This window comes from Macadamia integrifolia, chromosome 10, assembly GCF_013358625.1.
Source record: "Macadamia integrifolia cultivar HAES 741 chromosome 10, SCU_Mint_v3, whole genome shotgun sequence".
NCBI lineage: Eukaryota > Viridiplantae > Streptophyta > Magnoliopsida > Proteales > Proteaceae > Macadamia > Macadamia integrifolia.
The window spans coordinates 10,390,775-10,416,017 of NC_056566.1; the positions used below are offsets into that span (position 1 = coordinate 10,390,775).

Consider the following 25,243-nt stretch of genomic DNA (forward strand, 5'->3'; position numbering starts at 1 on the left):
TAGGGAACATCTTTATCCAACAGATGAAAGAGGGTTTTTGGACTTAAATGGGTGAGGCGGGCTTTTATCCAATTGGCGAAAGGGGTTCTTGGGCTAAAATGGGTGAAACGGGACTTTATCCAATGGGTAAAAGAGGGTTTTTAGGAGAGAGAATCCTTAGCCAAAAAAATGGGATTATGGTCTCAAATCTCTTCACCCACTGGGCCAATGGAAAACCAATCTCGGACTTTGTCGATGGCACGTAGGATTGGATCGAAGTGCACGGGGCATGGTCAGTATAGGAGGGCAAGCAATGCGGGCAATGTCATGGGTTGGCATGCGGGTAGTGGCATGAGTGGCATGGGTGTGCGGCACTATGGCATGGGTGCACAACCACAAGGTTGGTTGGCGTAGCAGGCATAGGCAGCAAGTATAGGCCACAACCATGGGTAGCAACTGGCAAAGGGGCTCGGCCATGGGCAAAGGGGGTGCAGGCATGGGCCTGCGGGGGCACGGGTCATGGCCTACTGGGGCTTAGGCCATGGCTTGTGGGGGTGTGGGTCATGGCTTGCAGGGGCATAGGCTGGCAAGCACACATGTGCTACAGCCCATGGGCAGCAGCCATGTGCTACTGCCATGTGTTGTGGCCATGGGCAGCAGGCACGCATGCGGGCTGGCCTGTTGGCCAGCGCATACAGTGCGTAGGCTCATGGATTTTTCTGGTGACAATCATGGGAGATCTGACTGTTTGATTTTGATGTACCATATATTGTTAGAAGTGTATTTTCGACCACTATCCATCTGTACGGTCATCTTGATCGGATTCCTTCGTATATAAAAATTCAAAATTAAACCCTCTTCTATCTCGCGTGGGGGTTTCCAGGGTTTCAGTTAGGGGAGTCTTTCCATCATCATCTCTATTGATCGGAAGCTGAAAATTGCATCCACGATCCACATTTCATCATAGCCGGGGGAGGGTGACAAAATTGGGTGTCTATAGGAGAACATTAATAATACTTCTCTCTCGTGTATCCAATTCTTCAAATTTGTTCATATTTTATGTCCTTCCAACCAACGGCTATAAAAGGCCAATGCCTTTACTGGCTTGTATTCAGGTATAGTATGTAACAAGAGGAAGAATTACAGTTAGGACTTATAAAAAAATGTTTTGAAAAAAAAAATAATACTAAATTATCTCATTTTTATTTGAAGTGCTAAAGTCATTCCAACCCTGTTTGGCTCCCCAAAACTTTAATTTCAATACTAATAAAGAAGAAAAAAACTTATGTAATTGTCTTATTTTACTAGGTTAGCCATTTGTAGATCTTTGTACAAATATTGTGATTGCAGTAAGTATCATTTTACTGGAAATCGAAGAATTATAGTATTTCAAAATGTGAATAATTAATAAGGTCAAACTTATGTAGGGGTAACCCAAGGAGAAAGCCAGCCAAACAGAAAGAAAATATCCTGACTGATTGCTGTGAAACATCTACCAAAAGTGTTGCCTGGTAATTATGGGAAAATTTTTCCTCCAAACAAAAAAGAATTCCAATTATTGTGCTTGAGAATATTGAGGGAAGTTTAGATATTATTGTCATTGACGAAGCTATTCTCAAAGATATCTTGTGGATGCAGCTATAGAGGATGGTCATTTTGAGATACTGAAGAAGTGCTTAAAATTTTTTTTTTAAAAAGTTCCACTATAACCTTATCCCAACTAAATGGGGTCGGCTACATGGATCCGGTAGCAACATAAATAGTAAGAATAGAAAAGGCAAAAAGAGGTGATTAAAGAATAGTGAAGAAGTAGAAGAAGTAAAAAGAGGTAAAACACAAAAGTCCGTAGCATCTTGGGAACATCTCCTTAAAAGGGATCGGCTCACTGAGGCCTAGATTTTGCATATCTTTTCTTATCACTTCACCTATAGTCATTTTAGGTCCGCCCTTTCCACTTTTAGCTCTTCTTTTTGAATATGATCACTCTTCCTTTCTAGTGCATCCATGGGTCTCCGTTGGATATGACCATACCACCTCAAACAACTCTTGTGGAGCTTGTCCTAGATTGGTGGGACCCGCAAATTGGTTCTAATATAATCGTTCTTTACTCTATCTTTCCTTGCCTTATCGCACAATTTCCCTTAACATCCTCATCTCTGCTACGCCTAGTTTCTCTACGTTACTCTTCTCGACTGCTCAACATTCCGTTCCATATGTCATAGCTGGTCTTATCACTGTCTAATAGGATTTTTCCTTAAGCTTAATAGGCAAGCGGTTGTCACATAACATTCCTGTTGCACCTCCCCACTTCATCCAACCCACTTTAATTCTGTGGAAAGCATCATCCTTTGTATCTTCCTCATTTATTTTTTTGATTAATAAATTTTTATAAGATGATTATTGAGGAGGTTTGCTTGTACAAACATTTACAATGAGAAATATGAGGTTTTTGGCATAGCCTTGGGTGTACCTACAAAAGATCAATTCAATCCAATTATAAGTAAGAAGATTTATATGTGGCATCATTGGAACTTTGATAGGCCAGTGGTATCATATGTAATGTAGAAGCAAGTTCCAGTGGTTGTGATATAATTTCATAAAATCAATTCTTAACAACCAAAGGAATCTATTTAGAGTAAAAGTCAGTATGGCAGTTTCCATAGATTCCAGCCTTGTTCTTCCTACTCAACAGATCAATGACTCCAATATTGATAAAGAAAAATTGATATAAACTAACCTAGCAACTTGTTCATTGCAATACCAAGGCCTCGATTCCTCTATAATTTTATATCCAAGTGATCTAGTCCATACTTCGCTCCCAGTATACAGAACACACATATTATGATCTCCACTGCCAGTAAAATTTAGATCAGCTTAGAAGATTATAAATTATTGAAAGTAATCCTACTAATTTCAGAGGGTTTCCAATGAACGAGGGGAAACAATCGTACAAGATTTCCATAATTTATGTGGAAACAAAAAAATAGATCATGCATTGTAGCATGTCATGCCCAAGAGAAGGCCCAGAAAAAAATAATACAAATATGATGCATAATAATTGTGTAAATTAGTTGCAACCTCTTGCAAAAAAACTGTGTGAATATAAAATACAAATAAAAGAGAAAGGGTTTCAATTAGTCCCAGAACTAAATTTAGCTAGAGAAAATTATACTAATTTCAAAGGTTTCAAACAGAAAGGGAAACATTTGTACAATATTTCCATAGGACGCATAGTACTTTTATGAATTAGCAGCAATCTCTAGCATAAATATATCTTAATGTAAATCACAAAGTCATTACAAATGAGAGAGACTGGGTCTTGATGAGTCCCAGAACTAAATTTACCCAGAGAGAATTATTCATGTAGGGTAACTTATAATGCATTCACTATAAAAATTAGTGTTTTCATCCTTTTATGAACTTAAAAATCATGATACATGCTATTACTGGAATACATTCCTCCAAAATCTGAGTGATTTGAAGCAAGTAGGAAGAAAAAAAAAATCCTAATTTCCTAATTCAGAAATGGATTAGATCTAACTAAAAGTCATGCAGCACATTACCTGGATTAGAGAAAATTTATAGACTAAAATGGTAACTCTGTTTAACTATCGAATTATTAATTGTTGTACACCTGCCATTCTTGCATACCATTGTTAATCAATTATTGTCTGAGATCTGCTACATTGTTTTTTCTATTCATCTCCATATACACAAGGACGAGGGACTCAGTTCAGCTAAGGATTTCTCTCTTTATTTTTATTTTTTTAATCCCCCCAACCCTCACCCCCTCCCCCACAAAAAATGTCCAGTCAGAGTGTTTCTTTCACTATAGGAGAACTAAAATTTGAAAACAATTAAACTAAGAAAAGGGCATCAAAAGGTAAACAAACTACTTCAATTTTTCATTTTTCTTTTGTTTCTTTAAATACAAAAAGCCTGTAAGATGTACCGTTGATGTGGATCATGAACACTGTGATACCACAACAATCAAATTCTTGGTCCATTAGAAACATCATGCAGTCTAATGGAAAGATTATGTTCCTAAATACAAATAGAAGCTCAACCTTCTTATATGAAAGAGGAAAAAATTTTCATTATTACCTCTTTTAAATTGAATTTAATAAATTAAACATTATCATTTTCTGTAGTTTTATTTTCATATTTTTATTTCTTATTGTCTTCCAAGATTTTATGAATAAAATACCCCATATTACAAAATTAAATCAGAAAACTTGTTAATTTTATTACATATGTAAATGACACATAGGGTACCTAATGTTTCAAGAAATGGCAGCTAAGGTATCCAATGTTTCATATATCATGTTTGGGGTACCTTCGTCTTTCATCCCATGAAGGTGCATTTCAGATAACATTCTTCTTCGTAATGAGATTGCTAGAGGTTTTAACAGAAAATCCCCTCATTTGCCTGCTCTCATGAAGTTTGACATCCATAAAAGCCTTTGACTTCTTGAGGTGGGATTTTATTTCTATGGTTATGCTTAAGATGGTGTTTCCCCATGCAAACTTTGTTCATTAGATTATTTGCTGCATTTCCTCTCTTTGCTTCTTAGTTTTGGATAGTGGCAGACCAGCAAGATACTTCGCTTCAACTGTGGGAATCCTTTAGGGATGCCCTCTATCTCCTTATATCTTCACATTGGCTCTTAAAGTCCTCTCCCAGAGTATACAAAGTTGCACAGATCAGATGTTCATCTCCACGCAGATGACCTCATGATATTTTCTAAAGCATATTGCTTCCCTGGAGACCATTATGTCTTGTCTTTAGTTTTTGAGAATCTATCATACCTCGCATAAACCCCTAGAAAATCCCTTTTGTTCTGGGCAAGGGCCTCTGACTTGGACAAAGCTTCCTTGATTGATAAGACAGATTTCTTCACTTAGTTCCTGCTAGAGCTATCTATTGGTCGGGTCTCACAAAGCAGTCTATGGTACTGATTTGTCCCTAACGGCCCGAACCCACCTTGGCCCACCCTGAGCTTGAACAGGGCTTGGGTTAAGATTTCTGACCTTGAGGGTGGGTTAGGGTCGAAAAACACTGACCCTGGGTTAGGATTGGATCAGGCTGGGGTTGAGGCAAAGGCCCAGCCAGCTTGACCCAACCCGGCCCTAATTTTAGCCATTATTTATGTAATATAATTTAGGGCCATCACCCTATCCTTTCATTTTGAATAATGAAATTCGGGTCAATGATTCTTATGGTTAGGTGTGCTGAACATCTATTATTATGTTGCACTTCATAGTTTTGGGGACCTAGGGTTGAGCTAGGGTTTTAAGAAACCCCTGTTTCACCCCTAATAATAGCTGACATCATTAGCCTTGGTTCTTCCCCCCCCCCCCCCCCCCCCGCCGGGGCCTCCTCCTCTGCTTTGCTTGCTAATATGTGGAATGCCTTGCCTTCTATTGCCCTAAGACCCCAAGGTAGGGGAGACACCAATTTTTAGTCTCCTATCCGAAAGAGCTGCTCAAGGCAATACCATGTTGAAGGTAAGCAAAATGGATGGAACATTAGTTGTTGGGGAGACAAAAAACAGGAAAATATTACAATGGGTAAAGAGAAGGGTTTAAAGAAAAGATAAGAAAACTTCTAAAGAAATTCCCCGTGTCAAGTATTCCGGCCATGGCCTAACTCAATTAAGCATCTTAGTTATAGAGGGTACCTGTAAATAAGAGCCCAATAACTGAGAGTAGTGAGGTTCTTGTGATACTTGATCATGCTTCCAGCATCATGAATATAAAAGAGATCTACACATAGCGCCCATGCACCAATGACGCTCACCTAACGTACATGAAGAGATATATAAAGAAGTTTAGATGGTGGGGCATGCCAAAAAACAACTGCTTTCAAATTGAGGTGTAGATGATGCAGAGACAAATCACTATGAACTATGAGACTACCTGTTCAGCATGAATTGGTTTCTAACTGCTGCATTGTTCAGCCATTCAGTTGCAACACTATCATCCTATATTTTCACAATCATCAATAAGATTGGATATGACAATGGAGTAAAAAACTACACAGCAAAATAATTCATGTCATGTGATTTTCCCATATTTATTCTACAAAAGAATCCAGTAACTATTAACTATATATAACATTTCTTTCAAGAATGTAGTTAGGGTATTTGCATCATAGGCATCATCTCTAGGACTGTGGCACCTTTCAAGGCTTAGATTGAGCATACATTGCATAAAATTATACAGATGCATATGGCTACAGCTTGATAGATCCAAGTGTGAAATGTTATTCAAGGAAACCAAAGGAAGAAGCCACAAACAAAACAGAATTGGGTGTGGGGAGTTTGGAAACTAGAAGAACATGCCATAAACACTTGAGAAGGGAAGGTTTAAATAGGGGGTAGGCTGGCAGGGAAGTTGTAATCTACTCAATCAATATTCTTCAGAAGCCTGATTTTCACCACTCAATCATTCATACATCATACAAGCAAGAAATATTGTCCCTTATTATGATGCCAGGCAACCACACAAGAAAGAATTCTGAGTAAGCATGACAATATAAACATGGGATAGTGATTTAGGTTACTGACCTAGTGACAGATGAAGGATGGTGATAGGCATCAGAGGGCTCTGTTCTAAGGCACTAATTGATGATTTCAGAAAAAAATGATACAATGAGGCCTTTCTTCATGCTACTCTTTTGACAAGGCTCAAATGGATATGGAGAACTTTAAGTTTTGGTTTTTTTTTTTGGAGCTATATAACAAGAACAAATACATAAATTCCAGAATCCAACAAAGATATACAGGGTTTCCAAAGTGGTACCCATTCGTGAAAATCAAATAAAATTGTATAGGAAACAGTAGTGTAAGTGCTAAAGCTTATCTACATTTCCAACAAGGGAAAATGTCTGAAACTAAGGAAAGAAAAATCGGAAGTTTTACAAGGGGGACAATATGAATTCTGCAAATGCGACATATGCCACACCTGAATTTTTTTTCGAATACAATTGAAAAAAAATATATTTTCCATTATTCAACAGTTTGCAGTCCGCAGAAACATATCTACAGAGAAAAGTGGGTGGATGTAGCCAAGATTGTGATAAAATGAGATTAATAGAAACATTAAAAAAGACATGATACAGAGGGAGGAGGGGTTAGCCAAAATTCTGATTCAGTAAAAGAATAAAGTGAAATATGCACTGCATATGAATGAGGAGCTAGATCAAAATTTCCAGAGTAGATTAAAGATAAGTGAGAAGATGCTGATCAATCAGTTATAAAAATGAGAGGTGGCTTCAGAATTGAGTTATGAATTCAGAGATCCATCCAGTAAGGTGACACTTCGGTATTTCGACTTGCATTTTTGGGCTCTTTACCTTTCTATTGAAAAATCAATATCTAGAGGCTACCCTTTTCTCGCCTATTTGTCAAGCGGTCTTTCATATACCCAGAAGACAAAGGAAACTGTCACCGACTGTTATATCTAGGGCCTATCTACTCTGGTCTTCATGCATGTTCGTGATATTGAAGTTTTATAAAATGCCATTCTAGCTCACAATCAAGTGGTTGGAAGGAAAAAATATTTGATACTTACAGTGCATGGAACACTGACACCATTCAGGATCTGTGGCCATGACAGAACTAACCCATCTCTCACAGGAGCTCCATAAGGCCAAGCATGACCAAACATCCTCTTCCTCACAGAAAGAGGCCTCTGAGTCTCACCTAAATGCTTGAAGCTATCAGGTAACTTGATGTTACCATCTGTGATATTTCCAGCAGCTGGGTTGTGGTTGCAGGGCTCAAGAATTGTATATGTTTAGGTCCATGATGGGATTTAAATCAGAAATATCCCATCCAAGGACCAAAATGCAAAAACGTTAATTTATTTTGAAAACATCAAATTTCTCCACATATTAAGCATGTGTACACCTTACATCGTTAATTTTTTGAAGCAAATCTCCACAGACACCATAAGAAGGATAACTGTAGTTTCCTTTACAGGTTTTCACGGTCTCCTGCAATTTTTGCCATGAATCATCTCATGATATATACACTTTAGATAAGAAAACGACAGAAAAAAGTTGTTATGAATAACTTCATTAAACCACTATTTTAGCAGGGCAATGCAGGCTCTTATTAATATAAACTTAGCATAATAATTACTCTAGACCAAACTGAAGTGGTTGTCCTACCTCATATAGATCATCTGAGATGAGACCCATCCCATGGGCAAATGGTACAATAGCATTGCCATCAATTACTTCATCCGTGACAGCATTACCAATCATGTAACCCTGTATCAATTGAACCCTAATTCGATATTAACAGCACAGTCATCGGTTTTATCCTCAAGATTTGAGTGTGGACAGATAAACATACCTTGAAGTTGAGAATAGGCTTTAAGCCAGCTTTAATTCCTGTGTGTAGAATTGAAATTTGCATCAGGATTACATCCAAAACATAAGAAGATAATATAAAACCAGTAAAAAATACCTTTTGCAACTTCAGAAGCAATAGTTGGCACATAAACTCCAGCAAATGACTCTCCAAATAGGTAAAATGTGTTAGAAAGGAACTTTGGGTATTGCTCAAACCACTAGTTGCACCGAAAGAAGTTGAAGATATATATTTATGTTAGATATATGTACAGAATTCTCTCTCTCTCTCTCCATCAAAAAAATTTCAAATTGTCAACCTGCTAGTCTTGGGCTACAAGGACATCCCAATGCAGAGTTGATTACTAATTGATTTCTATTCTGTGCCAACCATTAATTTTATAAAATTTGTAATATTTGTTGTACTGTGTTACACATTTTAATCGGAGTTGTATCTGTACTTCTACAGACACCAGTGCAAAGTTTTACTGCTACACTTAGTTTCAGTATTTTCCTTAATATACCTTTTGGAGAAAGCTGTGTGAATCAGATGCAGTCTTTAAGTCTCCAGTTCTATAGTCCTGTTTAAAGTTGGAGTAAGAAAATCCAACTCCTGTAGGAGAATCCAAATAGATGATGTTTGATACCTAACATGCAAGAATACTTGAGGGTTAGAGTTGTGAGTCCTCTGACTATTAATGACAGACAAACAACAATTCTAAATGCAGGAATATTTTCCATTGCCCATCCTTGAAATTGAACATGTAAATATTTACACCAAGATCCAGGGTTTAGATCCAGGTTTCAAGGAATAACTAGGAAAGAAAATAACGATCGTCCAACAGATATTGAATTTTAACCTTGGACCAGCTGTGTGGATTGAGATGCAGTTGGGTAACGCTCCAGGCTTATTTGCTTTTTGAAAATTGAATGGGCCTGCAAAAAAGGCAGAAGATAATCTTGCCATTAATTTCACCAAAAAAAAAAAGAAATAAAAAATTTCTTGCCATTAAGATCTCAGTTCTGAATCATATATCATGATAACAATATATTTAAATAAAAAAAATAAAAAAAATAAAAAACTGGTTCTCTACTCTCAATTTTGAAATCAAATAAATGGACAATATTTCAAACCATGCAAGTGTTTGTCACCAAATTGTACTATCAAGAGGCAGAAACAACTCAAATTAATCACACATAAATCAATTCCACCATCAATTGTTGTTTGCAGAAATTTTCCTAAACTCAACAAAATAACCATAAAAAACAATGGAGGAAAAAGAAAAAGGAAAGGAAAATATGACTCATTTGGGCATTGAAAGATTCAATACTTCCAAAAAAAAAAAAACCAAACTGATAGGTTAGGATTGGGAAAGTTTAATGAGTTAGTTACCATGCTCATACACAAAATCGTCAAAGCTAGAGCAGCCTGGTCCACCATTAAGCCATAGAACAACTGGATCCTTCGATGGGTACCTCTCTAAAGTAACTAAGTAGTAAAATAGTTTTCTCTCATGACTCTCATCCACAGTAATATATCTTCAAAACCCCATATCACAAATTCCACCAAATCAGCAAAAATAACTGAAATTCATCAAAATTAAAACAGGGTTGGAGAAAAAAAGAAAATTAAGACTAACCCAGAATAGTGTTTGGAAGGAAAAGTGCCATTGAATCCAGGAAGATGGGTGACTAGAGCACTCTCAGGGGCTGCTCCAATGACTGCAAATCTCAGAAATAGGTAAGCAAATAAGTTGCAGAAGAAGAATCTACCAAAGGCCATTGCCATTGCCATTGCCACTGCCTTTGAGGGAGGGAAGGAGAAATGGGATTGGTGACCTCAACTCCTAAAGTGACAATATATATACAGAGGGTGTCAGTTAATGACTAAGTTAAAGCTCGAGCGTTCAACAGATTTGTTAGAAAGTGGAACGTAGAAACCTTGAAGAATCATTCACTTTGAAGCAAGAGAGAGAACTGAAAAGAAAATTCAAGACTTGTAGTTTTAAGTGGAATCTAATAAAGGAGACCATATTTGGAAAACTCAAAACGATTTGTTGTAAACGCATAAGAAATCTCAGCATTTATGGAAAATTTTAATAAATTCTTGGTCTTCTCTAAGAGCCTGCTAAATGTTCCATTTGTTCTTCAGTTTCTATCTTTGCCACGCACGAATGAAAAAAGTGTAAACTTTTAAAGATCGCCCAAGGGATCCCCCGCTGGATTGAAATTAACACTCATCACCATTGGTGACAGGCTTCCATATTCCTATTCTATATAAAATCCTTAGTAAAATATTGGCACAGATTTCTATGTTGTTGATTCCAAGGAAAGAACTGTGCCATTGGTTTCCAGAACTGCATGATCCTAAGGTTGATGGAGGGGAAATTGTTTGAGAATCCTCGCAACAATTTCATGTGAAATGCAGCTATGAGTACTATCAAGTTTCCCACATAGTCCAATATGAAACTGACATAGCAAAACGATGACTTCTGTTCTGCTGCATCCATCAAAGAAGCAATTGGAGTTCTGCATCAGATCATCAAGAGCTGTATACCTCTTTTTTGCTTTATAAGTACGCTGTGACATTTTTGTGCATCTTTATGCAAGTGGCTTAGAACTGGTGAGGGATCAGTAGTAAAATTATGGAAAACCAAAAGTGGAAGTATGTCGAAGGTACTTCCAACCCATAACTCAAATTACTAAAATTCTTAAACTACAATTAAACCTTTGGAAATGGACATTGGATGGGCCTAGGGATTATGGTTTATAGGTACAATGGGGAATGTGTGGTAGTGTTGGTGTATCATGTTTTGTATTTTGTCGCAATTTAATCCAAGGAGTACTGGTGTAGGCCCCCCCAATAGAATGACATAGCAAGGATGTAGGGGCATGAGAGCTCATTCAGTCATCCAACTATTTAGAAATAAATAGAAGGAAGTTGTCAACACTCCATGAAAATTGATCGTCCTAGCTTGCTTCTTTAAGCCGCAGAAATCTTGAAGCAGCTAGCGGTCAGCTGCCAGAACGAGGAAGGGAGCCCAAAAAAAATAAAAAAGAATGAAGTAGTAGACATAGCGACGAGTGAGAACCACAGGGTGCCTGAGATTGGCAATGGCATTTTAAGGGATAAAATGCCTTCCGCTCCATAGTCGTAACTCATAACTACACATTATTATGTCCCCAACTCCCAGAAACTACTTTATAATTCCTATTTCTTCTATTTAACAGTGATATGAATAGTATTCCTATGATATAATTGCTCCAGAATTTAATGAAACTTTTGGTTTATGTATTGAGTGCGGATCTGACTTTGTGCATTCCACAATAAGAAAAAAAACAAAAAAAAAAAAAAAAAAAACAAAAACACGGCTGCGTTTGGTAATGTTTCTATTCCAGAAATGACGTTTCATATAAAAAACAAAAATTTCAATATCTGTGTCAAAACGCCATTTTTAAACAAAAAAAGGGTGTTTGGTGAATCCGTTTCTGGAACGGCTTCAAAACGCAGGTCTTCTCTCCTCTGTATGTGCAAAATTGTGAAAAATGAAGAGCTAGGGCGGAAGATAAGTTTATCGGGAATGATTTCCCTAAAATCCCCCAAATAGTTCCTTTTTTTTATTATTTTATTTGGAACGAACTTGGGAAGACGGAACAACTATTTGTCGTTCTGTCAATTCCAGTTTCTACTGTTCTTTTTTCACTTTTTGTTCCAAAAAACTGAAAACTCATCTATGATGCACCAAACGCTTTATTCCGTTTTTTCGTTCGAATAGAACGAAAAAACTTCAGAAACGTTCCAATAGAATATTTCAAAACGCAGCCTAAGCACACACTTGAGCTTGAAAGGAACACATCTAATGTTTAAAGCAATTCTATATTTTTTCTGATGCATAAGAGACAAATCAAACCAATTAGCAGAAACATTCTAGCGAGTGGATTCATTGATTGCCCAGACAACTAGAAATTTGAATAAAAAAATGATTCTCTTTATTTGTTATAAATAATGATGTTTTCTTCCATGCTCAACATAAAGACAACAGATATGGAGATATGGACATTGACAAATATTGCTCTCTCTCTCTCTCTCTCTCTCTCTCTCTCTCTCACACACACACACACACGCACACACACACACACACACATACACACATATTGATTGTCCTGCCAATTAATAGCTAAAAATGGCAAATGCCTCAACTAGCTTGTATTCAGGGACAGTATGTCAAGACCCTTGCACCAAGAGGAAGAAATTACAGTCAGGGAATTAACAAAATATGTTTTGAATAAAAAAGAATAACAAATTATCTCATTTTTATTTGGAAGTGCTAAAGTCAGTTCATCCCTGTTTAGTTCCCGAAAACTTTGACTTTACTACTAATAAAGGAGCAAAAAGCGAGGAGAGCCTATTTCCAAGTTTCAAATCCATGAGCAACATTTAGCAATAGTGGACCTGGGAGGGGCAAATGCTTGCGAACTTCTCCTCTGCTTTTCAGCAGAGGCTATTTCCAAGTTCCAAACTTGTGACCAATAGTTGCAATAGTGGATCTAGGAGGGCCAAATGCTCGCGACCTTATCCTCTGCTTTGCAGGAGAGGCTATTTCCAAGTTTCAAACTTGTGACCAATAGTTGCACTCCATTGCACCATAGGCTCGTCCACTAGTTTCTGAAGTCTACTACCTTAGGAAATTCATCCAGATTTGGGACAATTTGCTCCTTATTTATTCCTGTGTCGACGTTGCGAAGTGGGTGTAATTAAGGGACATTTTTTGGTCAATGTCTTAAAAAAACAGTTCTCTCTCTCTCTCTCTCTCTCTCTCTATTCAGTGAACCCTGTCAAAGATGCTTTTGTCCCACCCAAAGCCTCCTCACGGAATAGAAATTTAAAGCCAGGCTCATGTCCAACGTGTCTCCGGTGGATTTTCCCACTGGAACCATCCATCCCCATCCATCCCAACCCCTTCCTCCGGCAACCTCTTCTGCTTCCTCCTCTAACTAGATTCCTCAACCTTCTCCCCCTCTCCATGGGTCGGCATCCCAAGATCGGACCTCGTCTTCTCTGTTTGGGCGTCCCCTTCTATCCAAGAGGGTCTCTCACTATGTTATTCTCAACCTTCCTTTGTAGAGGGCAAGACAATTGTTTGTTGCCCGTCTCAAGTGGTAAAGAAGAGCTTCATTTATGGAGTAATACGTGTATTGGGTTCTTTGTGGGTCGCCGGCCTTCCTTCGAGTTCTTAAAATCTTCTCTTCCCCGACTTTGGAAGATCTCAGGCCAGCTAGATATCAAACTCATGGAGCATGGGTTCATGGTGCTCAAGTGTAACAATGATGCTGACAAGCAGTGGGTTCTGGAGGGTGGGCCGTGGCATCTTTTGAGATGGCCACTCCTTGTGAGAGCTTGGAACCTTAACCTTTCGTTGAAGAAGATCGAGCTATGCCATCCCGAATTGGGTAAGGCTCCCCGCCCTGCTGTTCCACCTGTGGTCTCGATTGGCGCTTAGCCTAAATCGGAGCATGATAGGCATTCCTCTCTACTCCGATTCTTTTACCTTATCGAAAGAGCACCTCTCCTTTGCTAGCATTTGTATCTTGATCAAAGCATCGGCTGAACTTCCCAAATTCATTTCGGTTTGCCCCGAGGGAAGCTCCAGTTTTGAACAAGAAGTTGTTTACGAGTGGGTGCCTCCCTGCTGTGTTTCGTGTTTGTTCATTTGGCCATGGGCCTTCTCTTTGCCCCAAGGTGATTGCAGTTTTTCCTTTGCATAACACGAGGCCTAAATCACCTCATCGGACGGAGAGAAGAGAGGTTGGGAGCTTTCCATTGGTGTGGCAAGGTGATTCTTCTTCCTTTGGCACGGGGGTGGAGTGTAATGTTGGTGATATAGTCACTTCCCCTCCTTCTGCTATCAACCTTTTCTTAGGCAAGGTTCCCAATGGCCCCAATCAAGTGTTTCTCCTTGTCTGATGGAAGCTACTCAATTTTCCTCTCACATTGATATCCTCCCAGGTCAGGCTACTAGCACTATGGAAGGTGCCCCTCTTGCCAACTCTTTTGCGGTTTTGACCAATCTTCTCTCTTCCCTCTTCCCTCTTCACTCTTCCCAAGGGATTGAGGATGAGCTGGAGTGTGTTGTTGGTCTTCTAATGGACCTTCCCACTTACCAAGGTGCCTCTATTGTCAATTCCTTAGAGCTGGAGGAGCACGTGGCCCCACCTTTGGAGGGAAATTCAAGTTCAATTCCTTTAGTTGGCTTGGGGCTTTCTTCTAGAGATAGGCTTGGATTGGGCCTCCACTCTAATATGTTGGAGCCTATATTGGATTGGGAACAACAAGCTAGTGTGACTTTAGATGGCCCCTTGGTGGATGTTGAGCGCCCTCCATCTCCTTTGTTTGAACAAATTCGATGTGCGCTCAATTCCCTTGCAGCGAAATTGAAATGTTGGGGCCTGTTATCGCAAGCTCCTTGGCCTCTACCGAGGCTTCTCCCTCTTTGCAGAATGTGGGGTTTTTGTGCCCCACCTCTCTCACCCCTATTGAGTGCCCTATGAAGAGGAAGAAGAAGAAGAAGAAGAAGAAGAAGAAGAAGATTTTGAAGTCTAATTCTTGTGCTCCTCTGTGTAATTTGAACCTTGAGGTTGATAGTTCTTTTATTGCTTCAGAGGAGGAGCTTTCGAAGCCTAGTGATGCCATGGTGACACCTATCCTGGAGTCTCCTTCCCTTCTTTTTCCTGATTGGAAGGCCCCCCTCCTCCTTCTCCTTCTTGCCTTGGCCCTATGGCATCTTCGAAGCTCCCTAATCATGATGAGGATGGCTATTGCACATTTTCTGGGCATATTCGCCGCGTGAGATTTGCTCCTTACTACCTTCGTTCCAATGAATGGAAAACTTAATTTGTAGTGGTCCTTTTCTTCTTTGTTTAGTTGGGGTTTTCCCCTTGGTGGGCTTCTAGCCTTTGTTCATTTTGTTTTCCCTTCGGGGCATTGTATATTCTTTCTCCTTTTCGTAATGAATTTTTAATCATCCAGAAAAAAAAATCTTATGAAATTGTCTTATTTTATGAGGCTAGCCATCTGCAGATCTTTGTACAAATATCTTGATTGTAGTAAGTATCATTTTACTGGAATAGCATATGGTCAAACTTATGTGGGGGTAACCCAAGCAACAACCAACTAAATAAAGAAAATCAGCCAACAGATTTCTGTGGAACATCTACCGAAAGGGTTTCCTGGTAATTATGAGAAATATTTCCTCAAAGAAAAAAAAATTATCCAATTACTTTCCTGAGAGTATTGAGGGAAGTTTAGATGTTATTGTCATCAACAAAGCTATTCTCAAAGATAATCTTGTAGATGCAGCTATGGAGGGTGATCATTTTGAGATGATGAAGAAGCACTTAAAAAATAAAAATAAAAGTTCCCCCTTATGTGGCCCTATCAAATCTAAGAGTAAAGTAGTAAAGGTAAATTTCAATTTTGTCTTAATACTAAATCTTTTATAAAATGATCATTCATGAAGTCAACATCTACAAAACTTTATAGTGAGAAATGTGAGGTGGTTGTCATAACCTTGCATGAACCTATAAAATATCAAACAATCCAATTGTAAGTAAGAAGATTTATATGCTGCACCATTGGTACTTGAACAGACAGGTGGTATCACATGTAATGTAGAAGCAAGTTCCAGTGGTTGTGATATAATTTTATAAAATCAAATATAAGCTACAAAAGATATCTATTTATAGTAAGTCAGGATGGCAGTTTCCAAAGTTTCCACCCTTGTTCTCCCTCCCTATGTAACACCCTAATAAGTTATTTATACCCCTACTTGTGGATAGGCAAGAAGAAAGAGCAAAGGAAGCCAATGCTAGCATGGTTGGAAATTGTGGAGTGCCAAGAATGCAGAAGTGATCCCACTTGCTTTTGTTCAACCTGCCAATATCACTGGGGAACTCATCAGGAGGTGTGGACAAAGAGGTAAATTTAATTCTGAAACTAAGTATAGGAGAATAGAATAAATGGGTGTAACACGAGGACTTCCCAGGGGGCCACCCATCCTAGTACTACTCTCACCCAAGCACACTTAATGATGAGCACATTTATGTTTGAAATCTTAGGTAATAAAGCATGCATTTTACTTATTTAGAATGGAACTACCTTGGGTTTTACTCTCTTTTTGCAGGTTTTGTATTTTTAAGACCTTAAGGACCATCAAGCGCCATATCTCCAATTTTACACATAAAGAAGTCCTGTTTCTTTCCATGGTTACGAAAAGGACAAAATTCTGAGCAAGATGGATGTGTTATATTAAAAGCACACATTCGTTTGGACAACCGTACACGTGATTATTCTTTTTGGGCTAGAAAAAGAATAATGGACTAGAACCGAACCGAGATGCAGAACCAACCCGTCTATAGCTGTCCCAGGGGTCTAAGGAATATTCTAAAATGCCAACAAAGTAGGAGGGACCCACCTTGGGCACCACTCTCTCTCTTTCTTCTTGGGCGTGGAACACAAAATCTCCTATTTTTTTTTGGAGATTTGGTTGAAGATTCTCCTATTTTTCATATTTAAAGACAAGGGGCATGGACAGAATTTCCCAAAAAATTAAAAGATTGTCCAAATCTTGGAAAATCGTCGAAGAGAGGAGGAGGCTGCCCACTGCCCATGTTTGAAGAAAAGAAAAAAAAATGGAGAATAAAATTTTCCTATTTTATCTCCCCTATTTTCTCTCCCTTTTTCTCCTAATTCCTATTTTCCACCTCATCACCCTTGGGCGTTATTCCCTTTTCTCCCCTATTTTCTCTCTTTTTTCCTTCTTTCCTACCCTCCACATCACAATCGACCAAGCCAAGAGGGACCCACCAAATTGTTCTCCCCTTCTCTTTCCTATTTTTTTCTCTTTTCTCTCATCTCTCTTCCCTCCACCTCATCACACAAAATCATCCAAGGGGATCCACCCTTAGATGTCCTCCTCTCTCCCCTATTCCTTACAAAAGGGAGTCGACTAAAGGGGTGTATCTCTCTTCCTCTCTTTTTCTCTAGTTTTCATTATGCTCTCCCTCTAGTTCTAGTTTTAGTTCTTTGTTTTTGCTTTAACACTTTTGTAATTTGGTTTCATTAAATTAATGCAAGTCTTTTACTTTTATGGTTTATGTTATTCAAGTTATGCAAGTTGTAATAATTTTTATTTTCTAATTTTAGGCTTAGTTCTAGGTGACAAGAACAAGTTGTGGAGCATCTATTTCAAGTTCAGTTTTTCTCTTCTAGATTTGTTTTCTCCAAGCCTAGCAATGTCAGATTTGATTTAGTTCAGATCTGGTTTTTAGGGCTGGCAGTATTTCAAATCAATCAAGTTTAAAGTTCGAGTATTGAAATTTAGGTAAGTAGGCTTCTTCATAAGTCTTCCCATCCCCTATCATTCCCTATTATTGCTACCCATAATTCTTAAATTAGGTTTTAAATTTTCAGTTTTACATTATTGCTTTCCCTTTCCCCCAAGATCCTTGGCTAGATGCATATGTTGGCTTTGCCCCTCTCTAGCTATTGAACCATCCTTTTATTACCTTTACTTTCAGTCATTTACTTTGCCTTGCTTCCCCTAAAGCTAAGTAGAGAAGCCCTTGTAAGAGTAACTCTTTGGTCAAGTATGGAAGCTCATATTATTTATGGTGCATCCCTCGGGCAAAGTAGAGAAACCTACTTGTGTGCCTCTCTCTGGCTTTGTACCCTTTATTTGATATTTTTTTACTTTTTAGCACTTTTACTTTCAGTTATTTGCTTTTAATTACGTGGTTTGAGTATTTAAATTCCTAGATGACAAATGGTTAGGATTAGATGTGAATGGTTAGGTCATTCAACTTTTATTGCAATTTCAATTCCAATTTCCCTAGATTTGTTGGTTAGAACGTTTTTTTAGATGCATTTGTTTAGGGCGGTAGTTAGAAATAGATCACCATAATTAATTTGTGCACTTTCGCATTACTAGAAGAAGCCTAAAATAAAGTGGCTGCTCTTCTTGTGTTTGACCCGTTAGCTACACTGATCGTACGCTTTCTGTTACTTTTAAAATTCAAACAAGTTTTTGACACCCTTGCTGGGGAGACAGTTCCATGTTATTTTTCGCTTTCTTTTCATAAATCGGAGTGCTTTATTTTTCTTTTTCTTTCTTCATTTATTGAATTCCTAAGAAGAACAATTTGCAATAATAGTTGTATCACTGGAGGTCGTCAAGCCTCACAGTATGATAAAGTCAGGTTTCGCCCTGTAGAAGTACCTCAGGAATTGAGTAAACCCGGATCCTTGCCGGTAAGCTCGTAAAAAGCCAAAAGAATTCAAAAATAATAATAATAATAAATAATAAAAAAGATATATTTTCCATTCTTTTGTTCTAGTCTTATTCTAGTTGTGGATAATGTCCTGTTGCATGAGTGCTAGGTGGGTACGTAATACTGTGAATCGGTTAGAAAGAAAAAATCCAACGATCCTATACGTATACTCTCATCCAACGATCCTAGGTGTAACAATGCATATAATTTCAGCAGGTCATCAATATTTAACATAAGGAAATTCTTAAATTTAAAATGTACTTGCTACCACTTCTGTGTTGGCCTTAGCTTCCTCAGCTGATAGAGCATACATCCTTCCCTGCGGTTGATTTCCCCGAGTTAAGGGAGGTCGGTACGCCGAGGGCTGACTGGAGGGCAAGGCTGGTCTGACCCGATAGTCTTTTGCATAGTGCCCATAGGAATGACAGTTAAAGCAACGGGTCTGAGATGTCGGAACTGGGGTGGGGCCCCTCTGCACTTGACCCGTTGAAGATGGAGGTCGGGGCGGCCTTGGAACTATAGGTGCCACACTAGTGTTCGGGTGAAAAGATGTGGAGCCCGAACCACCAGCTGGTCTAGAAGGGTAGCCAGATGGTCTATAGGGTTGCCTATATGTAGGCCCAGAACTGTACGATCCACGGTATGCCTTGGAGGAGTTACCTATATCCGAAAATGGGTTTGTTCTCTTCCACAGTCCAGGGGTGAGGGACTGTTCCCCCTTCTGCTTATCTTCCATGGTTTTGGCCTTCTGCACAATCTAGCCATAGTCGGTCAAATCTAAGACCTCCAGTACAGACCCAATGGATGCCTTTAGGCCCTTTAGAAATCTCGCAGCCTTCTCCTAAGCTGTCCTCATATACCTAGGGGAAAAATGGAACAAGCTCTCAAACTGCTTTTGGTACTCAAGGATAGTCTTACCTCCTTGAGTTAAGGCCATAAACTCAGTCTCCTTGCGGTCTCTGAAGCTGCGTGGGTAATGATTGTCCAAGAACAACTCCTTGAACTGTTCCCAGGTGGGTTCTGAATGGGTGGCCAACAATATGAGCTTAGAAGCTTGCCACCAAGAGTTGGCCTCCTTCTTGAGTTGCAACCCAGCACAAATGAGTTTCTGTGCATCCGTGCACTCAATCACCTCAAATAGTTTCTCCAGTTCTTAGATCCACTGGTCTGGTTCCAGAGGATCACTCCCCACCTTAGAGAATACAGGTGGTAAGTTCCTCTTGAATGACTCCACTACCTTTGACATATTATTCTCCGGTGGGTAATTGGGAGCATAAGCCGGGTAGTAATGGTATGGAGGGGGTACCCCATACGGAGAAATGCCAAATGGTGGATTTGGAGGTGTACCTCCCACTTGTGGCCCCATACCAGACCCTACAGGCGGGTCCTGTGGAGTAAGTATCCAGGGAGGTTGACCTGATTGAGAAAGGTCCAATTGTTGTTGAATAGCAGTCATAAATGATTGGTTGCTGAAGCATTTGTTGCTGGAAAGCCTGTTGTGACTGCTGAATTATGGTAGCAACATCCCCCGGAGTAATGACCGGTGGAGGGTTCGGAAGTGTAGTCATAGGTGGGTCCTCTTGTGCCCCACCCTGAACAAAGGTCTCTGGAGGTTGTGGAAGTGAGGTTTGCCCCACAGAGCGGGACCTCCTGGGATTCGGTGGTCGACCGACCGGACGAGGACCATGCGGGGTACCTCGAGCATTGCTATCGGATCTAGTACGTACCATCGTATCCCTGTACCTGGAGCATATCATACATCACATTGGTTAAACTCCATAGAATTGATATCGGCACATAATTATATGCCAACACGCAGGGTATCATAGTGTATGATAGTTTGCAACTAACCGCAACTTGATTCCAAAAATACAGGGTTAGTGCTTCAACAAGTATGTCAATGGTCCCAATTGACCATCACACATATTATAAGTATAATAACAATATCATAATAATTTTATTAATAATAACAATAATAACAATAATAAATCCTATTATTATTATTATTATTATTATTTTTTTCAACCGGCGTGTGACACCGGCGGGTAGGGTGGCCCACCGGTTCGAAACTTGAACCGGCTTGCCCGCCGGTGTGGCCCGCTGGTCCTAACCGAGCAAAAACTCGAACAGGGCCTTTTAGGCTCTGTTCTATCTTATTCTTTCACTTTCCTCTCTCTCTCTCTCTCTCTCCCTCCCAGACGATTTTGGAGAGCTTTGTGACGCTTCCACTCGCGATCTCACTCAACGATCCGGTGCTTTTGGGAAGGATCAACTCCTCTATTCACAAGTAAGTTCTTCTTCCTTTTCTTCTCAGAATTTTTACTTGGGGGGTAGAACTCATGTGTAGACTTTAATCTAGGTTCTTTTCCCATGTTTCTTTCCATAGAACAGTGTTTCCATGTGATTGTGATGTTTCTCTTGTGGTTATTTCTAGTTTGTTAGGATTTACTTCTCCATTTTTGAGAAAAACCCAATCGTGCCCTAGTTTTCTCAAATTTGGGGATTTCTTCAATCCTTACTCTTTTTCCCCAATTAATGACTCAAATGCAATGCATTATGTTTGATTTGTACTTAGCATACTGTAGAGATCATAGAAAGTACCTTGTGTGTGAAATCCCATACCTTCCCATGAAAATCCATCTTTTGTGTTGGGTTTTCTTTGATTTTCTTTACACCCTTTCGTATTTGTGGACCTCAATAGCACATTAGCATGTGTTTTTGCATATTCTAAATTGTAGAATGACGGCATTTCCCCATGAGCATATAAGCTTCATGCTTCACTCTATGTGAGTTTTTCCATTTTTCCTTCCTTAGATTGAACTTGCACAATGAGAATTGGGGTTTTTCTTTTCTATCATTCTCTACTTGCCATGCTTTACTTGCCCCTTGTTACCTTGCTGTTTTGCCCTACTCTCTGTCTTGTCACTTTCCTGTTTTGTGAAAATTGGGTTTTAGGGCTTCCTCTTATTGCTCACCCCTCTTTTTATTCGCTTTGTTATTCTCTTTTTATTTACTCACCCTGCTTTCCTCTTTTCTTTCCAGGATGTCATCTTGCAAAGGCAAGGAGCCCGCATCCTCTGGCACTCGGCATAAGACCACCGCTTTCAAACGAAAGAATACGGGGACCAGTTCTCCAGCCCCCCACACAGGGAGACCCAGACCTGCCCCCATTGATCATTCTGACTATGACGAGGAACTCTTCCGCAGTTCAGAGGCAGCAGCCAACTGGCAGGCCTTCTTGAAGAGGTCGGTAATGATGGAGAAGACTGTGGTAGTTGGCGACTTCCATAAGATTCAGCTTCAGGAGAGGTTCACAGCACTGGCTGGCAGTCTATCCTCCATGTAGACCGTCCGTGCTACGAGCAGTTGGTCCGTAGATTCTACTACAACCAGGAGGTTTCCTACCAGTACGGGGAGTATACTATAGTCAGTATGGTGAAGGGGGTGGACATCCAGCTGACCGTGGACACCTTGGCCAGCATTTTGGGCATCTCTGCAGCCGGGCACTGTTACTACAGTCCTCCCAGGAGTAAGCCCCTAGGCCTATTCATGAGTTTGGAGACACCGGACTACATTTATGAGACCATCTGTGGCAGCAGTGCACGTCCGGAGTCCGAGACATCCTTCTTCCCGGAGGTTCGTGTATTTGCCCGATTGGTCCAGTTCAACTTGCTCCCCAGAGGAGGTCACCGGAACCAGGTGGGCTTCACGGCAACCTTTTTAGCCTTCTGTATCTATAAGGCTTTAGAGGGAGGTGACGAGCACTTGTGCTTACCCTATGTCATCCTCAAGACCATGGAGCACCACACTTCTCACCCCGAGGATGGAGGATTCCCATATGGCAGGATCCTTACTAGGATCTTCGAGTTCTTCAGAGTGGACCTGAGTGGTGAGGAGGGGAAGACTCCGACGGACAAGTTCGACAAGGGTAACCTCTTGAGGATGGGTCTCCACACCCTTATGGATACACCTCAGAGAGCAGGAGCTCAGAGAGGTAGGGATAGGAGAGCTGCCTCTATGGAGGATGTTCCCATGGAGGAGGAGTTTAGCGAGGAGGATGAGGACTATGTTCCTCAGGATGAGGGGGATGACTTGGTGGATTAGGACATCCTTAAGGAGGTGCCTCAGGGGTCGAGAGGTGCTGATCCTGGCTTCACCAGAGCTGCAGGCCCACAGCATAGAGCCCCACCACCTGAGAGTGGTGCATATGATTTTGAGGGCATGATGTCCACGATGAAGGCTTTGAAGGATGGCCAAGATCAGCTGCTAAGAAGGCTGGACGAGAGTGCTTCCAGGGAGAAACGCATCCTGGAGAGGCAGGCTACTTTGGAGAACTCCTTCCTCAGACTGGGCTAGGACTTGGACACCACGGCCAATGCCATCTCAGTAGATTTTGGCCGACTTCGAAGGGAGGTACGGTTGGTGAACTCAAGGTTTGACTACTACGACCATCGCCTCAACGTCAACTCTAGACCTCCGACGAACGTAGTAATAATAGACAACGACGACGACGACGATGATCAGTGAGGACTTAGCTCATCCACACCAGCTTCTCTTCTGTTTCCTATTGTTGATCCTATTGTAATTTTTTTCTTTTTTTTCTCGTTCTTTGTACTTTCTCTGTAACTGGACTTATTTGTGGGATAATGTATTTCGATAGTTGTTTGTGGTGAATTCGTATGTGTGATGACTTGTGTAGTTTCCTTGTGGCATCTTTGTAAATTTTTTTTATCATTGTTATATTATATATATATATATATCTGTTGTTTACCAAGTGTTTGTGTGAAAATTTTTGGAAATCTCATTTTACGCCGTCATGCCGCCGAAATTTCGTCAAACTTGTACACGATGGGATATGACACCAATTAATTTACCTTTTTATTTTCTCTCACGCATGCCTTGAATGCAATATCTAAATACAACCATTTTTAATATTTTCTTTCTTTGGCTTTTAACTCTTTAAAGCTTTTACATTAACCCAATCCCATTTTTCTATTATAGATTCTATGGGATTCTAATGGTATGCTGTGAGTGGACTAGAGCATCACGCTCTGATACCACCGTTGTCACACCCCGTTCACACAGAATCGGGCCAATGACCGGGTTAACACCGGTTAACCCAAACCTGCCAGGATCATTTGATATAGTATTCCACCACAGCATACACACAACTAAGAAAGAGCTCATCAATTCAACGGAAGACTTGGTTTACCTGTGAATATTCTCATAATACTTGATACCCGAATTGTGATACAATAGTTAAATGCATGTGGGCCTAAAGCCATGATATTTACACAATAAAAGTACAATTCACATATCAAGTATACAAAAGGAATCATCAAAAATCAGAGTGCACAGCTCGGCTCGGTATCGAAGCTTAGAGCTTAACTCGGTATCAAAGGTTGAGCCCAGCTCGGCATCACAAGGTAGATCTCAGCTCGGCATCAAAAGTGGAGCTCAGCTCGGTATCAGAACTGCGGTCCCACAGCACAACTCTCACACGAGCAACCAGTGCCATGCTCTAACTCCTCAGGGACCCACCATTCCTCTTCAGGGAACTCAACTGTGGGATCCGCCCCGTGCTTATCTGGTTGATGACCTGTAAAATCATCTAAAAGAGGTGCACACGTGGGATGAGCTCACTAGCTCAGTAAGTGGAAAGATGGACCACACAACAGTCCACACAACAATTCACAACCATATGCACTACATGCTATGCAATACATTTTAAATCACATCCACCTAAGCAACATTACTAAGTCTTTGGTTTAGTGCTACTACAGGCACAGTGCGCGTATGGTCTGGGTACGAGCCACAAACTCTATCCCGCGATACGCCCATAGGGCTATCGGAGAAGGCCCACTGTGAGTACTCAAAAAAATAAAAACATGCTGACCATCGGCTCTCAACACAAAGTAAATGACTAAAAATTAAAGGGGCTGACTCCAGCAATTTAAAAGCAGTACGATTAGCCCTCTTGAATATACCACCGGGGTTGTCGACTGTCCTAATGACTGACCGGGCGTAATGTCTAACCGCCATAGTGACCCAACAACCGCGACCACTACTTGTCCCCAAATGGTAACCCAACACCTTAACTCCTGCTGGGAAGGGTCGTAGCATGGGTAGATGGTAATCTTAAACCGCATGCTCCTATATGACAATAGTACAATTGCATAGGGCCACCACGTCCCATACCACGGGCCACCAATGCACTCATTTCCAAGCTGACTACGACATCTAGTCTATTAATGCATCATACACAATGATGTCCATATTCATCACAGAAGCATATTATCGCTTGGCATTTAGAAAATAAACACAACACCCATACATAACCATGTGAGGATGACTAATCTACATAGCATTTTCATGATGACATGGCTAGACTAGATACGATTAAATGATTGCCAAATAATGCCTTGAAATAATGCCAAATGTCCTCTCCCCACTTACCTGTAGTGTACCGGGTGAGATCCAGTACGAGAAGCGTGAGATTTGGTGAACTTATAATGAGTGAACGGGGTTAGTATTTCACCACTTTGGGATCAAGATTAACACGATCCAATGACAAGATCA

The 25,243-nt window shown here is 40.2% G+C and overlaps 1 pseudogene; it reads right to left on the bottom strand.

Moving 5' to 3' along the window:
* Positions 1–2,376: 2,376 nt before the first annotated feature.
* On the bottom strand, positions 2,377–10,133 carry LOC122092186 (annotated as a pseudogene).
* Positions 10,134–25,243: the final 15,110 nt, after the last annotated feature.